Genomic DNA, 8,569 nt, shown 5'->3' on the forward strand with positions numbered 1-8,569 from the left:
CTCCCGCCGCCGCCCTCCGGGTCACCGCGCCCGGCCTCCTCCCTCCCCCTCCGCGCGCCGGGCTTTCCCGTCCACCGGCCCAGTTCCTCCCCCTCCTCTCCCCCTGGGGTGACCCGGCGACAAACCTTCCCCGCACCTTCTGCCAACTCTGCCCCACACCCAAGCTCTTCTCAAGCCAGGCTCCAGACAAAAGAACCCAGACGAATAAAACAAAAAGAAAAAAACTTACCCAACTGCTGCGCCAAAGTCGGAACCATCGCTTCCTGGGTTTAACTTTTAATTTTAAAAACAACAAAAGCAGAAAGCAAAACCTCCCAGGTTGGAAGTGGGCGTGAGAGGAAATGCTAGGGGGAGGCGCTTCATTCCCTCTCCGCTTTGCCCCCTCCCCCTTCCCTGCCTGGGGCTTTGATGTTATCCGTGCGCCGCCTCCGTGGGTTTGTACCTTGGGCTCTGCGCCCGGGGCGACACACAGACGGTCGGCGCTCAGCGAGGAGGGAGGGGAGCAGGTGGTGAGGGAAGGGATCCCCGCTCCTAACTCCGCCGTGAGAAAGTCACATTTGCACGGCTTCCCTTTCTTACCTGAACTAGAAGGCGCGCTCCACCTATCTGGTGGTCTTGGAGAGTCCAGTCCTGAGGCGCGTTTCTGTTAGACACAGGGAAGGAGGGCCCCTTAAGTTAAAGTCAGCACCCCACCCCCTTTCACAGTACAGACTTAACAATACCGTGTTAATGGATGTTTTCTGACGCTTTGGTCAGTTTTGTAGGTAAATGGTATATGATGTCTGAGACAAGAATGTCCCTCTGAAGATGCTACTTTTTTTATAACACAACCTTACCATGCCCCGCACACCTTTCCGCTCACGTTGTGGAAAGCTTGTAATTGTTGGGTTTACCTGGGCAATAGGACAAGCTGGTTATATTTTTATATTAAATTATCAGTTTCAGGACCATCGCTAACAAAGCACTGGCAAAAGATGCTTTAAAAAACAAACAGGTTAGTAATCAAAAAGGGTGGCGCTGTGCCGGAGCACCCGCTGTACTGCGCCAGCCTGCGTTCAGGCCCTGCCCTTTGGGAGTTTACAAATTAATGGAGACAGGATAAACAAAGGGAAAAAAATACCTAGAGGGAAAAAGATACACGGAGCGGTTTATAAACAGAGCCAATTAAAGTTATATGGAGTTATTTACATGACTGCTGAAAGGCTTCTATTTGGGTGGGGGTCAGGAATATCAGAGAAAGTTCCATCTGGAGGGCAAGTATCGCAGTCAGATTTGGAAGCAATGTTCCTAATTTGGCAGTGGTCTGAGGGCAATGTTCCCGGCAGGGAGAGAGCTTAAGGGCGAGAACAAGCCCACTGTGTGTGATGGCTTTTCTGCCTAGAGTAGAAAATTCAAGCAAATATGAAACCAGGGTGACAGGGAAGTTGTTTACTATACCGTGCTTGGAGATACACCTGGACCTTCCCAGGCAAGTGGGAAAAGGTGGCTTCTCTAGTAGTCGTGAGCTATGCAGACAGTGCAGGCCTAGGAGGCACTACTTGGAAGGGGTTAAGACGTGAGTGATACTGCAGTGGGTAGCCATTGCCTTGGGCCAAGAATGGTCTTTTGAAGGAAAGCTACTATCCCTGGTGAATTTAGGATACGGAAACTGGTGACATTGCAGTAGGGCTTGCACTAGTTGTGGTAGTAACACTAGTGGTAGTACCCATCAACAGTTAACGAGAGCTTACAACTGACCAGGTCCTGCCATGGAATCCGACATATCCCTCATCACAGACCCATACATACATGAAGAGACAGAAACTAAAATTACCTAGCATTTCTAAAATGCTAAACAATATGCTAGAATTCACAGAGCTAGTAAGTGGTGGGTCCATAGCTAAAATCCAGAAGATAGCAATTTGTTTTGTTTTAAAAAAAAAAAAAAGATTACAATTTATGGTATGCCCACATGAGTGGAGCAAAGAAAAAAAATTTTAAGTCTATTGTTTAAAGTTGTGAGAACCTGTGTCAGGAAAATATAGATGCTGGGCGATTTTGATTCTTAATGGGGAGAAGAGAAATTGTGTTTGAGTCTATGCTTAGTTTTAAGAAGGGTGATTTACTTCACAACTCTGCCAACATGAATGGTGTCAATCTTATAGCACATTATTAAAGGGGGCCCAGTCTCCAACTTTGTTTAAAAACACTTAGTTCAATGGCAAGGATAAGGGTTAGGGGGTTTTATTTGGCATAATACTGTTAAGCGCAGGACAGAAGACTGGATTTGACCAAGTGATACTTGCAGTTCTAAGAAGAATTCCTGGTGCACACTGTCCACAAGTGCTGTAGTGTCTTACAGAACACTGGGAAGGGACAAGCAGCATTCTACAAAGATAGCTCAACTGTATCCATGATCTACTGATGGGAAGCAAGTGGTGCCTCCTCTTTTAAGGACATGAATCCTATGGGATCAGGGATCCACCTTATGATCACATGTAAAGCCTTTTGTTTTGTTTTGTTTTGTTTTTGGTGCTACTGGGGGTTGAACCCAGGGCCTCTTACATGCTAGCCATGTGTTGTACCTACAGCCCCAGATCTTTTTACTTTATTTTTGAGCCAGTGTCTCACCAAATTGCCCAAGCTGGCCTCAAATTTGGAATTCTCCTGTGTCAGCCTTCAGAGTAGCTGAGACTGCAGGTTACAAGTGTGCACCACCATGGATGGGCCTCAGTCACTCTATAAAACACCTGTTTCCAAATGCAGTCACACTGGGGGTGAAGGTGAGGGCTTCCAGTAAAAGTTGTCGAATTCGCTATGAAAAGTCATCTTTGGTATACAGAGCTACTGTGCTCTAAAGTCGAGCTTCATGAGAGAACTCCCTGTACATTACGTCTCCTGCCTCTTCGTGTGCCCAAATACGTTTCCTATAATTCCATCCCATATTCTCACCAGCAACTGCACTGCCTTTTGTTTGCTATTAATATTCATCCATGAATCAAAAAGAAAATTCTCCTCTGCTGGCACCTGGATAGAGATTTTGTGACTTGAGCGTTTTGTGTAAAGAAAGAAAAGGTGTATATGGGTATAAACTTTTTAAAAGTATGGCAGTGTAAGGGTTAAAAAGTGATTTATATGAAAGTTATGTACCAGCAATTCTGTCTAATTCAACCTATGTTCCTTACCTTTTCTTTCTGGGTTGTTATAATTGTTGAATTAAAGAGTGTTGAGATCAAGCATATTCTTAGCCAGGAACAAAGAGAAAAAAACAAATACTCAGAAATATTTATACTGCACTGAAGAGAATACACCCATTGATTAGACTCCCATGCTAACCACTCTTGTTTCTCCAAGCCTAACCAAATCCCAAGTTTACCAGTTTCCAACTTTGTAAATAAATTGCTGGGCTCTTAGAAATATTCCCCAGGTGCCTGCTCATTGAATCAAATTTTGCAACTGAATTGTTTCTGGCAGATGACTCAAATCATCAGTTTTTCCCTTCTCTAAATTCTCCGTTGCACTATTCTGAACTATTTTGTCTAATTTTCTGTTTCATAAAAGCCCCTGGTTATAAACTTTGAATGTAATTTTGAATTTATTGACAATTGTCATTTTGTGGTAGTTCCTGTTATGCCAAAATGTCACTGGGGATCAGTATAAATAAGGAACTTAAGACTCTGGAGTCAAAGTCCAACTTGGAAAAAGTTGAGATAGGGTGATAGACAAAATGGACTTTACAGAAGCTATGGAAAATGAGCATGATATTAATTCATAAGTAAGAGAAATAGGCAAGTATCAGCCACTAATAACAGCACCAGCATAGCTCAGGGTAAGCTTTGATGTATCATAAGTGCTTTTTACATTTTAGCTATTTTAATTTCTGCAGGAAGAGGTGGGGCTTGGTTTGTGGTAGATGACTGAAAATGGAAGAAGGGACAAGAAGGCACCTGAGTAGGCTCTAGGCTTGTGTGTGCACGCGCACTTATGGGGTGCCTATGCACCAGCCAGATGGCTGTCTAACCTACAGTCAGGCATGATTTGTAAGATTTTTTTTGTTATTAATGAATTAGACACATGCGAGTCGATAATTATAAAAAATACTGATGCAGGCAAGAAATCCTGGCACAGTCAGAGTGTGTAGTGCTCAGAGCAAGAGTAACAGGACACATGCATTTGTCTTCTGCTTGCAACTCGTACAACTGTCATTCCCAGTGCTGTGGAACCTTCTGGTTGAATTCCATCCCTCACATAGTAACGAGAGTCAAAACAGCTCCCCTCCTGAGCTCTGATCACAACAGTTTCGTAACCATGTTCTCTCAGAAAGTTCCATAGTCCACTCCCCAGAACAAAATAAAGTGAATTCCAGAAAAGTAAATCAGACATTGTCTAACAGGGATTTTTCTTCTATTTGTATAATTCTTAAAGCATAGTTTTCTTTTACTTGCTTTGGAGAACTGGAGTGGTTGGCTTATAAATTTTCTTCCATCATATTTTTCTATTGTCTCAATAGCCGTTCCTTTTGGTTATATAGTCTGAGGAACTAATGATTCTGTAACCATTTTGACACAAAACAAATACATAATTTTTCACTCAAGTCTCTAATGAGATTTCTTTTTAAGAAATCTCCTATTTTCATATTTTAAAAAAGACTTATGCCAAACCAATTACTATTCAAAAAAGTTTCCACACATAAGTTATTTTATGACAGTAAAGTCCATGATTCAATTCCCCAAAGGTCAAGCTACCATTCTACAATAAATCTCAACAAAATATTTGTGTCTGCTCTCACAAATTCAAAGAAAGCCACAGTAAGATTGGTGGCATTTAAATGAGAAATTGTAGGATGCTGTGGAAATATTAGCAGATGTTGAGCAGTGTGGATTTCCTGCTCCTAAACTCTCCTTGAAGCTTGCTTTTTTCTAAATAGATGGCAATATTAAACAAACAATTGTAATGCAATATCAACCAGCTAGCGAGCAGTTAGGCCAAATACACCATTCTGCTAGGTTATACTGAAGCAGAAAGAAAGGAGAGAGACAGAGAGAGAGAGAGAGAGAGAGAGAGAGAGAGAGAGAGAGAGAGAGAAGGGAGGGAGGGAAAAGGAAGAAAGGAGGGAAGGAAGGAAGGAAGAAAAGAAAAGATGTTTCTTACCATGCCAAAATTCCAACTAGATACACTGATAATTAGCAACCTAAGTTTAATATGCTAAAGTACTTAGGGATTTTTTTTTTTACAGTGTTCTCATCTGTAAAATCAGTGATAATGATAACCGACTTCTAGGGATGCTGTACAGGAGAGCAAGGTGTGCTCATTAAGTAATCTGGAAGCCCCTACTCTTATGTACTCAATGAAACAGCTCACTCCCTTCATCCTTACATTATATACGTGCATCACCTCACTTATTTTATTTTTCCATGTCTTTCCATTATGATCTCCCTTCTTTCTTCACTTACACCATGATTGGAAGCTTTTTTTCTTCTTCTTTTTGATACTCATATTGAACCCAGGGCACATGCTCTATCACTAAGCTACACCCTAGGCCCTGGTTTCCCTTTTTAAGCAAGCATTTATCTCCATACTTCTAACTACTCACCATCTTGATGCTCTGTTTTCTTTTTCTTCTTTCTTTCTTTTTCCTTCTGATGCTGGAGATGGAGACCAGGGCCTCTGAAGTGTACTCCAGGCGAGTACTCTACCACAGGGCTACACCTCTAGTCCTTCTTTGCGTCTTAATTTGAAGTGAATGGCTTATTCTTAAACTAAAAAGATACTGTTTTCAGTTATATGAAAGATGGTGAATTGGACATCTGTCCTTTTAAATTTACTTATAATAACTTTTAAAATTAATATTTACAAGTGCCTTGAATTCTTTGGATGAAAAAATATGATTCTATTTTTTTCTAGCATTGCCCAACACTTGGCTTCTAGGATCAAATAGATTCTCTAATTAAAAATCAGAATTATTTCTTTGCAACCACCCAGCACCCAATTCTAACGTTGTTTCTAGCAACATTTTTTTCTTTTTTTTTTAAGTACTGGGGATCACACTCAGGACCTTCCGCTTTTGAGGCAGGCGCCAGAACCACTGAGCTAAATCCCCGGCCTTCTAGCAACATTTTTTGAATCCTGCTTTTCTCTTAACCAACACCCTCCTGCCTGTTTTCTCAACCCCAGTTCTTGCTTTGTTCTCACACTTAGAAGATCTGAACAGGTCCAATGTGATACATTTTTAAATCCTTTTTTCATTCTTCAAAAGATTCTAAAGATGAAAAGCAAGAACATCCCATATGACATTTCATAAAGTGGCTTAATAGTAGATCACTCCAGTAGTAGTACTCCAGTGTTGATGTACTAACATCTGTAGGTGTCTGTGGGGAAAAATGCAGTTGTCCACTGCGACATAACTTTGCAAAGAAGGACTTGAGTCCAGATGTGCCTGGCTTCTTTTCACCAGGCACTCCATCCTAACATCTCCTGAAATAATGCTTTGATCACATAACTCCCTTATTGAGAAACCAAATAGCTTCCCTCTAACTACAAGTCCATATTCTCCAGCTGGTAGTATTTGAACCTCAGTGTGATTCCAGTGATCATTTCCACTATTTTCTTCAACAGCTTCTCTCAATGAGGCCTTCACTTCAGCTCACTCATTGATCCTGCAGTCAGCTTGGTCCTTCTCTTCTTTTATCTATATTGTCATTTTGCTCATTACCATTACAATGAATGCCACTTTAAATTTTGTATTATCACCAAATCTCTAATTAGAAAATGTGTTCACACCCCCACTCATTAAGATTTGGTTGAATTGTGCCTTCCCATGACAACTCTATGAACACTTAATATAAAATTAGCATTCTTTCAGATAATTGTGTCAGCTTTCTGTTACTATAGTAAATACCTGAGATAAATGGCTTATAGAGAAGAAAGGTTCCTTGGACTCATAGTTTAGAGGTTTCAGACATGACTGATTGACCCTGTTGCTTTTGGGGCTGTGGCAAACAGAACATCATGGCAAGGAGCACATAGCTGAGCAAGCTTTTTACCTCATAGCAGCCAAGAGACAGGGTGAGGAAGAGGAAGATTCTGGGGTCCTCTAGTGCCTTTCTAGGCCACACCTCCATTGACTGAATGTCCTCTCTCTAGACGCCCCCTCAAAATAGCACCAAGCTGAAGACAGAACTTTTAACACATGAGCCTTTGGAGGACATACCAGACCCAAATTATAACAGTAATTAACCATGCCTGTCACTTCAAGTGCCGCTGTTTTTACTTTTTAAAAGTTTTTATCTTCCCCATAAAGGGTTTAGAATAGACAACTGTCACCTTTTTATACAATAGAGCTTCCCTCCCCTTATTTCTCCCTTATTTAATTAATCCCCAACCGTAGATGTTAGCCACAAACCATCCTTCTAGGAAAATGAGATCCAAAGTCTATTAATTATTGTAGTTAGCTTGTTTTGCTTTGCCTTGGGTTTTGGTGAGAAATAGGGGTCAATGATACTTTTTACCACTAAACTTGACACCTCACTGGGCTTTAGTTCCTACCTATAAAATGACTGTGTTGGACTAGTTCACTAAAATTCATTCTGGGTTGAGTAAGCTATGGGTTTTTTGGTTCCACATCAAAGTTGGACAAGTTTTCTAATCAAGTGCTTTATTTTAATAACAAATTTAACCATAGGCTACAGCTACATCTTTTTTGGCTTTCTTTAATCCATTCTCTTACTATAGGCTTCTGTATTCTTTCCCATCTTCTTATGACTTGCTTGACATGGTGTGGGGAAAGCCACATAGTGTTTCTTTCTTTCTTTTCTTTTCTTTTTTTTTTTTGTACCAGGGATCAAACACAGGACCTTGTGTTTGTGAGGCAGGTGGCAGAACCACTGAGGTAAATCCCAGACCCTAGTGTTTCTGATCTATACAAACCTTTAATAATCTTCAGCACCAACATGTAGATGTTGTATTTTGGGTTCTTTTCGACCGGAGATTACATGCTTGATGCTGTATTTGTGTGTACCATAAACTATCGATTTCAAAACAAGGTCTGTGTGTTGATCCCTTTCTTCTGTACTATGTAATCTTGTTATGCCCCCAGAGTTAATCTCTCCAGACCTTACTACATTTCAGCAAAAAAGAAAATTTAAAAGACTCAATACTTTTTAGGGAATATTAAAATATGATTAGAATCTACTGATTGGAAAATTTTCAAAAGTACTACAAAAATACAAAAACTGGATTTCTTGGTCATTGCTTTCACATCCCAGGTACAAACAGTGCCACAAACCCAAAATCTAAATGTGTGATCTTTTGAATGTGTTCTTTAATTTATAAATAATAAGCCCATTTAGTTTTTAAATGAGACAATTAAATAATAGATTAAAAAGCAGTGGGTTCTGTAAAACTGCACAAGAACAGAATAAACCCAGACAGCAGCTACTGACTTTAAATTAATAATGATCACTCAGTATTGGTACAATTATAATAACTATGCCACACCAAAGCTATGTCAGTAAAGGGTAAATTAAGAGCTAGAAGAAAGAGAGCATGTGAGAAACTTCACTTGTGTAAGTCTAAAATTTCTCTAAAAAGT

The 8,569-nt window shown here is 40.4% G+C and overlaps 1 protein-coding gene across 2 annotated transcripts in view; it reads right to left on the reverse strand.

Annotated features, from left to right (window-relative positions):
- The window catches only part of Hivep1 (HIVEP zinc finger 1), a 129,613-nt gene extending 129,294 nt beyond the window's left edge, over positions 1–319 (reverse strand). For both annotated transcript variants that reach the window (XM_010622868.3, XM_010622867.3), the window contains exon 1: positions 230–319. The gene's annotated coding sequence lies outside the window, so the exon portion shown is untranslated. The remainder of the gene's footprint in view (positions 1–229) is intronic.
- Between the last annotated feature and the right edge of the window lie 8,250 nt (positions 320–8,569).

This window comes from Fukomys damarensis, unplaced genomic scaffold (assembly GCF_012274545.1).
Source record: "Fukomys damarensis isolate Sample0158 unplaced genomic scaffold, DMR_v1.0_HiC HiC_scaffold_10, whole genome shotgun sequence".
NCBI lineage: Eukaryota > Metazoa > Chordata > Mammalia > Rodentia > Bathyergidae > Fukomys > Fukomys damarensis.